The 15,155-nt window shown below is 43.2% G+C and overlaps 1 pseudogene; it reads right to left on the reverse strand.

The window, feature by feature from the left end:
* Positions 1-12,920: 12,920 nt before the first annotated feature.
* On the reverse strand, positions 12,921-13,542 carry LOC109702948 (mediator of RNA polymerase II transcription subunit 18 pseudogene; annotated as a pseudogene).
* Positions 13,543-15,155: the final 1,613 nt, after the last annotated feature.

Raw genomic sequence — 15,155 nt, forward strand, 5'->3', positions numbered from 1 at the left:
TTGCTCAGTTCCTGTCCAGAAGCTAATTCCATCCATGCCCATGGCTCTGCCCACCAGGGGAACCTGTGTGGTGAGTTGAGGGTCTTTTCAGTCAATAGGAACACTCATGCTGGAGGGTGCTCAATGTTCCTCTCCAATGTCTTCTCTGGAGATGCTCCAAAGCCTGAGGCTGCCCCTCACCCACCCTCCTCACTGGACAGATGTGAATGATTCTATATCTATTTTCATGTGTGTGTGCATGTGAATTATATTAGTGTTCTCTAGAGAAAGAAAACCAATAGAATATATTTATACATTCTATGTAATTATATGATTGTATTTATTGAATTGGCTTACTCCATAAGAGGTTGGATTGTCTCACAGTGGCTGTCTGCAGCTGGAGAGCTGGGGAAACCAGCTCAATCCAAGAAGCTCGGAGTCTCAGAACAAGAGGCTGAAGGCCTGGAAGCTCCCTGGAGAATCTCTGGTGTAAATCCAAGTTCAAAGATGGAAGAGTCTAGAGTCTGATGTCCTTAGGCAATGGCAGTAGCAAAGAAAGTACCTGCTCAGGAAGAATTGCGCCTCCCCCTCTTTCTACTTTTTGTTCCATCTGGGTCCTCAGCCTATTGGGTGGTGCTGCCCACATGCAGGACTGGTCTATCTCCGTTAGCTTACTGATCCACTTGCCAGTGGGCTCTGGAAATGCCCTCACAGACACACTCTGAAACCTTCTTTACCTATTCTTTACAATATTTAATTCATTTCTAAATAGTTCTACTTGCTTTCCACATTTAAGCATTTGGGGAACTGGTTATACATTAGAAATCACAAATAAATTGTCTGATCCTGGGAATAGGAAAGCACTCTTATCTGCCTGGGACAAGCAGGATGTTTGAAGGGCTGCAGGGCAGAGGCTTGGGGGATCAGGCAGGCAGAGAATAAGCTTTACTTGCTCTTATTGTGCCTGGCACACAGTGGGTGTCTGGTCGCCATTGACCAAGTAGATGGATCAGTGTGACTACTTTGACAATTGAAATCCCTGTGTTGATCAAACAAGAGGAAGGGTTGCAAAGTCCTGTCTTAGGGAAGTGTAATGCTCAGTTGTGGCTTAGGCCCTGAATGAGTTGAAACAAGACCCTGGTGGATGGGCAAGTGCCTGTCTGGTCAAGCCTGGGGAACAGCAGACACAATGGGAATGATGGAGCAACGCACAGGGATGAATTCTCCCAAGTAAGTGGGGACACCCCATCTGCAAGGAGAGGAGGAGCAAGGGTTGGGGAGATGAGGACCTGGCTGCTGCTTTCTCTTGGACTTGCCCTGAGCTGAGTGCCAACCTCCTGAAGTAGTTCCTGGAGGTGCAGGAAGGGCACAGCGAGGTCAGAAGCAAGGTGGCGGCCATGTCCATACTCAAAACCATGGCTGCCATGCTTTTTCTGTAAAGCCAGATAGTAAACATTGTAGGCCTGAGAGCCTCGCTGCAACTATTCAGTTCTGCTTTTAGTATAAAAGCAGACACAGACAATATGTAAATGTGTGGTATAGCTGTGTTCCAGTAAAACTCTTAAGAAGATAAGCAATAGATTGAGTTTGGTGCATAGGCTGCAGTTTGTTGAGCCCCCCTCTAAGCTTATGACTCTCTCTGACTTAACCTGATTTTGCTCTCTTTGTTCCTGACCTTGTTTTCTATTTGCTGAATCCCATAGATCTTAACTTCTATGTTGAGGTCTCCAGTCCAGTCACCCAGCCCAAAGCACAGGCCATGTTTTCTAGGACTATACTCTAGCTCTGAGAGACCCTGCTATACTATACATGTGAAAGCAAAAAGAGTGACAAGGAAGGTGGCTGGGAGCAATGGCAGGAGATAGAGTGAAACTGCTCAAGGGGAACACTGCACGTGCCCATCTCTGGGATGGATGGATGAGAAGGAGAGTTTAGCCACACTCATTATCCATGCCCTTCAGAGACTGCTGTTTAGTTTTCCTGACACAAAGCCAACTTGAGACATTAGGTTTCCCCTGGGAGAAGTTTGGAGAACTCTGGTCCAGGCTGGTTCATATGTCTTTGAGAGAGTAGGATGAAATCCCTTTAACTTTGTCTTGAAGTCACCTGAAGCCAGTGGAGAGCCCCAGGAGAAATATCTGTCCCTCTGTCCTCTCTGCCCCTCTCCTGCCTCTTGCTTGACCTCTAGGGGTCATCCTTTCTTCATACTCTCAAAGCTGTTAGACTTGTAGGTTCTGTGTGTGTATGTGTGTGTGTGTGTGTGACTGGATCCATCTTACAGTGTTTTACTGGGAAGTGAACACCACTCTGAGAGATAACCCAAGTTGTCCGACATCTCACAGTGAGTTAACAGCAGAGTTGGGCTTAGACTCCAGTCTCCCGATGAAGACCTGGCATTGACCTTGAATGTATCCTCCCCACATGGCCCCCTATGGGCATCTCCCTGTTGAATTTCCTGAGTCATTCCTGTTTCCACTCCAAAGAGAAAAAGATGACACACGTGAAAAAGACCCACATAAAATCTCTTCTCATTTGGGGCTCCCAACTGTCCCCACCTTTTTGCTGACCCATGCTACAATGCCCAGAAAGCTACCTTCGTTCAGAAGCTTGCAAAGATACAGCATGGTCCTCAGGTAGCTTGCTGTGCCTTCGGCACAAGGACTCCTACCTTCTCCTCACTCCTCTACTCTGTACGCCAGAGAGCACAGAGCCTCACCATCTGTATTCTGTATAAAATATGCACAGCAGTGTGTGCGATTATGGCTATTCTTCCTTTATTTTTTAAAAAGGCAAACATGAAATAAAAACAAGACGACCGAGGAGATCTAATTAAGAGTCCATAAAGCAGGGGCTGGTATCTCCATTATCAGGCTGGAGCAAGATTGCTGTTTTCTTTCTACCCTGTCACTGATATAAATGAGTTTTTAATTCCTCCTTTTGTGAAAAACAGGTTATCATGCTCCTATTCATTAAGTGACTTCAGGGCCCTGCAGCCGAGCTTAATGGTGGTTTAAATTAGCAGCCTCTGTCTCTGGCACCATCGGGGGCAGTAGTTGGGAGTCCTTAGAAAGGTAATAAATTTGCCTTCTCACCCATTATGTTTGGATTTGGGGAGTAAGGGATGAAGAGGTAGAAGGCTGACCTTGAGCTACTGGAAGGACATTCTTATGAATCCCTCCTCTCTGCCCGCAGGGCAAATTTCAAACCTCTTTCTGTGAGTGGAAGAATCCATGCTGTTTCCTCACAGCTTCTCTGTCCTATCTTAACAGCTCCTCCCCTCTCACCACGTGCACATCGTGGCCTCGCTGAATCACTCTGTGGACAGCCCCTGCTGTGTCCTGTTTCTGGTCTTTGATCTTACTATCTCACAGGGAGAGGTCCCTCTCTTGCTGCCACATTCACCTGGCATTTTTCAAGACTCACCTCCTAGGAGGACATTTCTTATTCCCCAAAGATAATTACGAGACTTCTCCCTTATAATTTCCATTGACTTTGAAAATACCATGGATAGTCCACCAGTGCACATTTGCGCTAGTCCTGCCTGGACCACAGGCCTTGTGAACAGGGTCTTCCTCATTTCTTCTGGACTGTGCTGGACCTGAGACATGTACACATTCATGCTTGTCTGGGAGAAAGGAAGGGACCTGGAAAGACATCAGGGGGAAAGGAAGGGACCTGAAAGACATCAGGGAGCAAAAGACTGTTTGATATTCAGCTCTTCTCTGCACCTGAGTGTTTGGCTAAGAAATGAGATAATACTCTGCTACATCCGTTTGTTATCATGACCAACATGGAACATTGGGTTGAAGCGCTCTTCTTCCTCTGCATTTTCTATTCTTGGTCTATCTTTACTCTCATTGGTTGGTTAATTGATTTTTTTTCAATGATGGGGGTTGAACCTAGGGCCTTGCACATGCTAAGTACATGCACAAACATTGAGTCACATCTTTCTTCCATTTGTTGGATCACCAAGCCTGGGGCACACAGCTGTCTCTTCACGACCACTTTGCAAGTGGAGGTTTAGGTGCCAGGCACAGCAGCTCTCACACCTGTAATCCCAACTACTTGGAAGGAAGAGATCAGGAGGACTGCTGATGGAGGCCATTTAAAGGCCAGCCCAGACAAAAGTTGGAGAGATCCGATTTCAACAAAAAACCTGATGTAGTAGTACATGCCTGTACCATGCTATGTGGGAGGCATTAAGTAGGAAGACCAAGGTCCAGACCCACCCAGGCAAAAAAACGCAAGATCCTATCTGAAAAATAACTAAAGCAGAAAGGACTGGGAGCATAGCTTAAGTGGTACAGCACCTTTCTAGAAAGTGTGAGGCCCTGAGTTTAAACTCCAGCATTGAAAAAAAAATGTAGGGGTTTCTGCCAACCACATCTATCTATTCTGGGTGCAGATCTCTTTAATTTTCAGTAATAGAGCATCTCAGATGAAGAAAGCTGTTTTACTATTATTCCTATTATTTTGCTCAGTCTAGTAAACCTGCATTTTAAGTCAGGTTTCCCAGAAGCAGGTCAAGCACTCGTGTGCAAATAATTTGCTATGGAATGCTCCTGGGAGAATCCGGGGAGGGAGGGCAGAGCTAGCCGAAGACATGGAGTAGGTGTAAGTGTTGCTCAGCCTCAAGCTGCAGTATTCCCAGCTTGTCCTCAGTCAGGGGTGGAGGGGGTGGGGGAGACTTCCACATTCCCAGTTAGCTGTCAGCCAAGGAGGAGGGGGTGTAAACTCCAAGGCACTTCAGTTAGCCAGGCTCAAGGACAAAGTAGACTTGGTGTCCAAGGGCAGTCCTGAAAAGTGAGCAGGCTGTTATATACAGGTAGCACAGGAACCCACAGGGCAGGAGGCAATGTCCACACATTGTGCACTCCAAACTTAGCATCACTAAGACCAACAAAGCTTAGAGTCCTGGGAGCTTCTTCTTCCTGAACTACAGATGGGGAAATGAGGTCAAGAGAAGGAAAGTGACTCTTTAAGACTGCACAGCAGTGAGTGGTGGGGCTGGGACTGCATGCAGCCCTTTGCACTGGAATCCAGGCCTTTCCTCTGACATCCAGCCATCTATTTGTTACCAGGTTGGCATCATTCACCTCGATAGAACTAATATATTAGTTCTGTATTTACTAACCATTATTTTCAAGGTGATAACAATGCAAAAAGAATTCTTTTCAGAAAGCGTTTACAGGTTTCTATTAAATTGCAAGGTTCCCTAGGGTCTGCAAGTTCAGATAGTTTACAAGATACTGAAAGAGCTCGGAAGCTGGACACAATTTGTACCTCAGGTTTGCCATCTCCATCCTGTGGTCCTGTGTTGCCCTGCCCCAGCTCATTGTGTAACTGAAGGGTGTGCAGGGGAGCGATGTGACAGCTTTTCCATTAATGATCAGCAGTCGAAATGGGAACAAAATCCAGATTCCATATTAAACCTAGTGAAGCCCACACTTTTCCTGAGACCATACTTTTTTTCTTTTCAATGGCAGCTTTTAAGGGAAATCTTAATGAAACTGGCATGTGTGGCTTGGAGATTCGGCATCATAGAAAGTGGATTGTTCAGCTGATTGTCAGGAATTGGGTATCATGTTTGGAAATTCATCTCACATGGCATTTATGTAAACATCACACTCCAGCCCCTGAAGCCTGCCAAATTTTGAACACCAGCAAAACCAAACCATTCCTTCTCCATTGTGCTAAATTCTTCAAAAAAAAATGTCTCAAGCCAATTACCCAGCTGCTAGGACCTTCCCCGCACAGCACCCTGACTGCCCTCATGGAGGGCCTTGTGGGGATGGAGAATGAGTTTGGCACAAAAGCCATACTTGACTCCACATTGAAACTGCCATCTTTTCTGTCTCAGTCATAAATAGCAAAACTTAAAATGCAAAAGGCTATTAGAGTGTTATTACCAGCAAGTGTTGAAAACGTTACATCCCTGCCAATAGTATTTTAAAATTAGAGGGTTCGCCATTGAAATTCTTCTGAGCACTATTAACAAGTCACATGGAAAAGCAACACAGACACTTGACAAAGAGCAACTAGATTTTACAGCCAGAGAGAGGAGGAGGATCCTGGCAAGCTGGCAGAAGCCAGGAGGAGGCAGGTGAAGCACACCAGCACTGATCCAGTTCCTCAAGGTAAAGTGAACCAGACTTTTTGGGGCTGGGGGAGGGCAGAGGGGACTACAGGTGACAGAGTCACACCCTAACTTATGAAGAGACTGGCAACACAAAATAAACAAACATACTCCAAGGCAACCCTCACTACCTCTGGGTAATTTCCTAATCCCTATCCCACCAGAAAGTGGTGTCCTGCTTCGGGTGCCTAGTGAAGATCCAACCAGGGTGAGCATCCGTCAGAGCTGGGAATTATTTGAAAGAGGTTCTCTGAAGGGATTGCCTGCTTTTCAGACAGTGGCACTTACATTTCCTTTAAGTAAGATTGAATATATGTCACTCTGAGGTTTGCTCTCAATCCACTCACAGGTTTGAGAGGGTTTGGATCCGTGGCCTGAGACCCAGGAAATGAATCCAGAGTGTGGCAGTCCTGCCCCTGCTGTGAGATCGGCCACAAAGCATCCCATTAGGAAAGCCATTGATTTCTTCTTTACACTTAAATAAATTTACAGTTAAAGAATTCTTACTAGTCAAAATGTGCACGGTTGCTGAGTTGCTAAGTATATAACGAGGGAAATTGTGGTTGGGGGTAAATTTGCAGTCTTTGGTTATATATAGGTTGATTTGGGAGGGATTTCCCATGCTTTAACAGTTGTATCTCTATCAAAAAGAAGATTCCGACAATTGAAATGTAGAATCCATTGAATCCATTGAATACTCCTTGGGGAGTAGCCAATGGAGGTGGTGAAGTTGTTTCTAATCTCTGTGCCTGTTTACTGCTTGGCTGCAAGCAGGTGACAGAATTGGCTTATGGCCACCTTTAGATATTATGATTCTGTGAAGGTCACATTTTATAGCAGTGTGTAGAAAACCTTCCTCCCAGTATTTCCGGGCTGGTTCTCTCATTTGTCAGCGGGGGTAAATGATAGCACTTCCCTCCTGTGATTGTTTTAGATTCCATGGTGTAGTATACATGAAGATAGAAAGCCTAGTAGTAAGTGCTCACAACTGCTAACTGCTATTATTCTTGTTTCTAAAGATAAGGTCATCTGATTTGAACTTAGGAAATCAACATAAGAAACATAAGAAAATAATCTAAGAAGTCCTTATTTTTCTTATTCATCTAGCAGAATAAAAACACTTGCCTGGTTTCCCTCACAGGGGTGCTCTGAGAATGAACTGAGATAAAGTATGTGAGAACACAAATGATAAATGTAATTATAAAATTAGTGTAAAACATCTTTCCATGTCTTTTTACCTACCTGCAGAATGACTCTCCTTTGGCCATGTGGACCTTTTCCTTCTTGTTTTCTTGTATGTGACTGAAGGAAATTTTCTTCTGTGCTATGTGGACTGTGAGTTCTTCCTTTGGTTATAGACAGGAGCCAAGGGGAGCAGGGCAGGGGTAGGAAAGGTGGCATTCCCAAGCTGGGCTATAGTGGCTGTGTGTCTTTAGCTCTGACCCCACTCAGGCTGCTGTGATCTGGGTGCATCTGGATCTGGCAATGGAAGCAGTGCCCAAACTTGTCAAAAGACTGTGAAAGCATCCATCTAAAAGCAGGAGTTGGTGCTTGGAGGACTGGGTGTCTGCAGGATTAGGGCTTTTCTGGGGAGGACTGTGTTCATGGGGCTTAGGCATGTACCACCCTACAGAACCATTTGGACTTTTTCCCAAGATGGTCCCTAATGAAGCTCTTTACTGCCTTGGCAGTTCCTGTGGGGTCCTCGTGTAAGAAGCAGGATCTTAGTATGCTCCTGGTCCCTCACCCTGCCCAGTCTGCACCTAGGACTGGACCAGGTGGGTAAGCCTTTGGCCCCAAGTTCTTTCTACATGGTAGACACATACCTTCCTGCCCAAGTCTGCAATCTTAAGGGCAGTGTTTTTGCACCAGGTTCTCTCCAGCCTCCGAAGAACAGGCCTTAAATGGGTGAAACCCTATAGATTTCTGTCTTTGTTTGGCCCCAGGTGGATTAGTCTGTTGCTGACCCCACCATGCTCCTCCAGCCTCAGAAATGCCACCCCAAACTATAGAGGCATTCTAAAAGACCAATCAATAAACCCCTTATTCTCCAGGAGTATAGGACACCTTTTATGTCAACTAAGTGTCTTGGATTGTAAGCAACTGAAACTAACTCCAGCTGGTTTGTTAGAGAAAGGGAGATGTACTGGAAACTTCTGATTACTGGAGATGGCTGGTGTCCATCGAAGCTGCTCTTCCTCACTAGGAACATTTCACAGGCCCACCCTTACTGCTTGGAGCAACCTCTTGCTTACATTCCTGCTAAGGAACTTAAGGTTCCATTGCTACTTATGCATGTCCCCCAAGACCTGGCAGGCTCACTTCCTTCTGGCTGGAAGAGCTTCCATGGGAGTGACTCTGGAAGGCAAATGGTAAAGCTGTTGGGAGCCAGGGCCCACCAATGACCACATGGAGTCAAACTGTCCCAGTAGACTGCTGCTTTTCAAAAGATAAACTTCTCTTGAGCCATTTCATTTTGAGGCTCTTTGTTTTAGCCTCTGCTCTGACACATTCAAGGTGTTGAAAGAAGTACAAAATGTCTAAACCTTGGAAGGCAGCTCAGGCTATCTCAAGCAGCAGGGTTTGCTCTCAGCCACTGTCATTAAGTGCACATCTCTTTGTCATCTGTCACTGCCGTGTCCTTCCATTTAAATGTCAAATCTTCATGAGATGATATGACTGCCCATGTTGGGCCCAGTGTGCACTCTGAGAAAGGCCAGGTTTGTGTGGAAATGAGAGCATGGAGGTCCCACATCTCTTGGCATCACAGGGTTTTCTGGAAAGGGGCCACTGGGCAGCTTCACTTTCTTAGATCATGTCTGTATCAGGCACTGAGCATAGAGGAGGGTCAGGGTTTGGAGGGGAGGCACATAATTGAACAGACCACCGCAACAGGGGGAGCAAGAGCTACGCTGTGTCTTCCATGGGCTTTGATTGGTGTTCAAGGGAGAGGTAACCGAAAGATTTGAGAAAGGGGCGTGGAGAGCTTATGTTATGTTGAAAGCAGGTTTGTTGTTATGGAAGAAGTCACACTGACCTGAAATACCAGCACCAGTAAGTGACTTAGAGCAAGTGACTCAAATTATGTCACCACTCTGATCATGTTCTTTATTTGAAATATCTAGATGATTGTACATTAGCCTGTGCAATAGGGCATAGCTCTGTCCTGGAAATGATGGGGGAGGTAGTAAAAAAGGAAGAGGAGGTAATGTGTCCTTGTTCCATTTGGGTGGTATTTGAGTCCTCAGTTTTCTGTAATGAATTTGTTCCTAATGATTCTTCTCATCTGATCTGGTACTGGCTACACCAGCAAGTTTATGAGTCCAATTGGCTAGGTGTATCGTGAAGGTATTTTGTAGATGGGGTTAACATCCAGGTAGTCAATTGCAAGTTAAGGGTATCAACCTCATAATGTGGAGAGACATTTTCCTATAGAAACAAAACTGACGCTTTCCTGAGAAAGAAGACATTCTGCCACAAGGCTATGGGTATCAACTCATGTCCAAGAGTTTCCAGCCTGCCCTATAGTCTTCTGACTTGCCAGCCCCCACAATTGCATGAGGCAATTCCTTGAATACCTCTCTCTCTCTCTCTCTCTCTCTCTCTCTCTCTCTCTCTCTCGATTTCTCTTTCTATCATATATCAGTAGAGGGAGAGAGAGAGAGTGCTTCTGTTTCTCTAGAGAACACAAAGACACTGATTAGTCGGCCATCTATCTCCTCTTTTTCCCATCCAAATGCACCCTGGATGCTGTGAGAGTTTAGCCAACTCTTCATTGAAAACTAGGCCAGTGGTGAAGAATCAGAGGTCCTTGGGGGCAGCTGCTCTGCCTTCCCGCAGTGTACCAGTGGGTGGGACCTCCTGGCCCTGGATTGGGAGAGTGCCCCAGGCAGTCAGGCTGAGATTTCCAAATTCTTGCTCCCTGTGTGCTCTTTTTCCTTATTTTACTTTAAGTGAAGAGGATTTTAGTTAATCGTGGTTTTCATTTCAAGGCATCTTATTATTTATTTCTGCACAGCTCCTCTCCTCTTTTGCTGTTACATTTTATTACTTCTTCCTCTTCATTCTCATTTCCTTCTCTTATCCTTTCTTAGGAGATCTTTCTAAGGTACTTGATGTGTATTCTTTCATTTTGGTTCTTGTTTTAGAATATATATCATGTATCTAGCATGCAAGCGTTTTAATGCACATATAATTGGTTTCATTTTAATACAGCAGTATGTCTGCAGCTCCTGGTGTTGGTCTGTGCATTTCTGGTCAGTTGCAGCTATACGAATGTACATTGCAAATTGTTCTAGTTCTTTCTCTTACATACAAATACATAGATTGCCTTCAGTCTTTCCCTACCCAACTAATACCACAATTAAACAGCCTCATATGAACCCCTTTGGGACCTACAGGAGAATTTCTTGCAATACATTCCCTGCCATAGAGTATCTGAATGCTTCTTCTCCATGCTTGCAGAATGGTCCCCAGCATGGCTGCCCCCCATGGACACACTCACCAGCACTGCACAAGGGCCTCCAACCCCAAACCCCCAAACCACTTGCAGTATCCAGCTTTCTAACTTTTGCCAAGTTGGTAGATGCTAAGTTACAGAGCACTGCTTAATTTGCTCTTCTCTAAGCACTAATCAATTTTGAGCATCTCTTTGTGTATTTGTTTTATTTTTGGAATTTCCCTTCTGTAAAATGTTCATAGTTATTACTGACCATTTTCTTTTGAGCTTCTGACTTTTTCTTATTTGTTTTTTGATTTATGAAAGCTCACTGAAGACTTTCGCTATGAGTCCCTTCTCAGTTTTGGAAGTTATAAATGTCTTTTCCATTCTGCTCTTAGTTATTAATTTTCGTTGCACAAAATTTCTTATTTTTGATGTTATGAAATCCATCAACTTTTATCCTTGTGATTATGCTTAGTGGATTTTGTTTAATAAGTTCTTTTCTAATCCTAGGTCCTAAAATATTTATTTTATTTCTTATCTATTTACATTATAGTTCGTCTTTCACACTTAGATATTTAATGCATCTGGTTTCCATCTTGAGATATTGAGATGGTAAGTAAAAATCCAGTTCTATTTTCCTTAATATAGGGAGTCAGTTTTGCCAACATCACTCATAAATGGTCAGTTCCAGTTTAATTGTTCTCTTAGTCATTTCTGAGGTTCTTCTTCAGAGGTAAACTTTATGCTGAATTTTGTGTTAATCATACCATTGTTATAATTTTTATAACTAAATAAGTGGTTAGATTTGAACTTTGTTTTTAGTTTTATCTAAATTTGCATATAATTGCATTTATTCTGGGTTTATTCTCCTGCTTTCTTTTTCTCCCTTTAACATTATATTAGCAAAATTATCTCTGTCATTACACATATTTTAGATCATTAATTTTTCACTGGTGTATGTGATTCTATTGGATGAGTATACCCCATATTTTATTTATCATGCTAGGACTGAATGGTTTCCAGTATTTGCTATTTCTAACAAAATTTCAATAACTATGCATGTATATTTCTCTTTTTGTGGTACTGGGGTTTGACCTCAGGGTCTACACCTTGAGCCACTTCACCAGCCCTGTTCTGTGATTAGCTTTTTTCAAGATAGAGTCTCTTGGATATTTGCTGGCTTCAAACTGTGATCCTCCTGATCTTTGCCTCCTGAGTAGCTAGGATTACAGGCATGTTCTTCATAAATAACTGTTTCTCTATATACTTGGCCTAAGGACCCCTTTCATTATTTTTATTAGTGTAAATTATACCAAAAATTTTAGTGTGATATTTTCATATATGAATTTACTGTACTTTGACTAAATGCACCCACTCTATTACTCTCTTAACCTCCTCTCTCCTCTGCCCTTTTTGACTAGTGTTCAGTGGGTTTCATTAGGCTATTTTCAGTCTTACATGTAATGTACATCAATCATATTCACCTCATCACCCCATTCTTTCTCCATCTCTCTTCCCACTCATTTCCTTCCCCCAGTCACCTTTTTGCAACCATGTCATATTATTGGTTTTAAGGTCTAGATTCTACATATGAGTGAAAACATACAATATGTGTCTTTCTGAGCTTGGCTTGTCTCTCTTAACATGATTTCCAGTTCCATTTATTTTCCTGTAAAGGATATAATTTCCCTCTTATGGCTGAATAATACTCCATTTTATTTATTTATTTGAAAAAATTATTTTTTATTGTGCTGAGGGTACATTGTGACATTTACAAAAAGTTCTTACAATATATGAAATATCTCATATTTGAATTCGCCCCTCCATCATTCTCTTTATTCCCCCTCCCCCCATATTTATTTACTTAATTTTTTTAAACACAGGGTCTTACTATGTAGCCCAGGCTGATCTCAAATTAATGCTCCTCCAGCCTCAGCCTCCTGAGTGCTGGGATTACAAGAATGCACCACCATGTCTGGACAATTAGGAGACTTTTCTTTCCAAAAGCTAATTTATTCCAATTACCCACTCTTTGCACAGAGGGATTACACAAATTCTGTGTTAATCTGAGTGTTTAATTTTAAAACGCTGTCATGAAAGTGAAACCACCATATGAAAAAAAACAGTGCAAAGAACCAACTAAATTCTCACTGTCCTTCTTGAAGGAAGGCTGACTTGCTGGCAGTGGTGAAATGGGTTTGGTTTGTTTTTTTGGTGGGACTGGAGTTTGAACTCCAGGCCTCATGCTTGCTAAGCAGGTGCTCTACCAATTGAGTCACTCTGCCAGCTCGAAATGGGTCATTAATAAAATTTTTTTGTAACAGACTTAGACAGGTCTCAAACATAGACCAACCCTTGTAATCACATGAGTCTTTTGGGGTCTGTTTTCTCTAGAAGAACCAGAGGTTTCAGCTGCTCAGTAAAGTTCTTCATGTCGTCAGAGACCACGTCTTGTCCGCCTGGTGCAACAACACTTAATTCCACAAGCTAGGACAGTGACAAGGCCTCGGTGCTGCCTTTGTTCCCTGGCACCAGGATTCGGAAGATGTTGTACACCATAATCTTCGTGATGCCTTTACGCAACAAGTGTCCCTTGGTGACAAGCTCACGGTCCATGCGGAAGCCCATTTCCATCAAGAAGTGGGTGAGGTTCTCAGATGTGGCAATGTCCACCCAGTTTCCCACAGAGCATGGTGGTTCTTGTCTCCCGTTTCTGGCTGTCCCAGGTAGCGCAGATGCCAGGGTGCTCCTGCCCTGTCCATAGAGCGCCAGGCCCTTAAAACAAATGGGCTGGCCTGCTGGCCTTTAAGGAGGAATACCTTGCACGGTCAAGGAAAGTCTCAGGTTCCATGTTGTCACACAAGCCACGAAGGCGGTGGATCAGGCTTTCCAAACTGATCTGAAACACTTCCCTGCAGCAGGTACTCCATCACGTTAATGGTGCCCCAGTGACAGGCATCACGATGACTGCAGGTGCCTCCATGATGTCTGATTAAGTTGAAGAAAATAGAACTGGACTCAGCTTCCAACCAGGTAAGGCACAAGATACACACTAGAAACGCACCTCACCTCGGTGCTCTCTCTCCTTCTTCCCGTAAAGCCAGGATTAAATCCATCCGTGCACCTCGGAACCTTTCAGGGACATCTACCATCAGCCCTCAGAGTGCCCCCTCCACGGCCCTGAACAGTGCAACCACCCTTCTGGCTTCCCTTCCCACTTCCCAACACTCTATTTTATATATGTAAGGACCTATCTCATTAAAAAAACCCTGAAAATTCTGAAGAGCTATTAATTATACGGTTGCATCTGTTTATGTTTATAGTATTAGAAATTAAACTGATAAAATTTAAAGTTGTTAATTCATTAACAACTTTAGTGGTGGTATGTTGAGACAACTGGATATTCACATGCTGAAGAGTAAAATCTGACCCTTATCTCATTTTGTATACAAAAGTAAACTCAAAATGGTTGAGAAACTTAGACATAAGACCTGAACCTATAAAATTATTATTAGAAAACATCGAAGAAAACCTCCCTAACATTGGTCTGGGCAATGATTTTTTTGCTAAGACCTCAAAATCATAGGCAACAAAAGTACAAATAGACAAATGAGATTACATCAAACTAAAAAGCTTCTGCACAGCCAAATAAACAATCAGCAGGGTGATGACATAAACTATGCCATAGGAGAAAATATTTGAAAGCCTCTGAGAAGGGGCAATACCCTAAGTGTATAAGGAACTCAGACAACTCAATAGCAAGGAAATAATCCAATTAAAAATGGGCAAAGGCCCTCAACAGACATTTCTCAAAAGAAGACATACAAATGTCCAATGGGTTTGTGAAAAATGCTCACTATCAATAATCATCAGAGAAATGCAAATTAAAATTACAATGGTATATCACGTTATACCTTTTAGAATGACTATTATCAAAAGATCTGGAAAGAATGTGGAGCAAAGAGACCCTATGAACACTGCTGGTAGGAATGAAGATTGATATAGCAATTATGGGAAGAAGAATGGAGGTTCATCAGAAAATTAAAACTAGAACCATCACGTGATCTAGCCATCCCACTACTGGGTATATAGCCAAAGACAAAGAAATCAGTATGTTGAAGAGACATCTGCATTCCCATGTTTACTGCAGGACTGTTCATAGCTGCAAAATATAGAAGAATCCATGTCCACTAATGGATGAATGGAAAAAGAAAATGTGGTATGTGCAGGTACTCTTTGGTTTATGATGGGGTTTCAGCTCAACAAACCTAAGTTGATAATGTTGTGAGTTGTGAGTCAGAAGTGCATTTAATATGCCTAGCCTTGCAAACATAATAGCTTACTGACACCGTATGCTGTAGAGACTAGGCTGCTTACCCTCTAGTGTAGTGGCCCACTGAGAGCTGTGACTTGTGGCCACTGCTCCTCATAATAGACAGAAGAGTATGGTTTCTCCTGAATGTGTACCACTTTCACACCATTATAGAGTAACCCCCCCTTAAGTCTAGCCATTGTAAGTTGGAGACAGTCTGAATTCACAATGAATGAATTCACTTATAAAAAGAAGGAAATCTTGTCATTTGTGGTGAAGAATAA

The sequence above is a fragment of the Castor canadensis genome, chromosome 14 (assembly GCF_047511655.1).
Source record: "Castor canadensis chromosome 14, mCasCan1.hap1v2, whole genome shotgun sequence".
NCBI classification, from domain to species: Eukaryota; Metazoa; Chordata; class Mammalia; order Rodentia; family Castoridae; genus Castor; species Castor canadensis.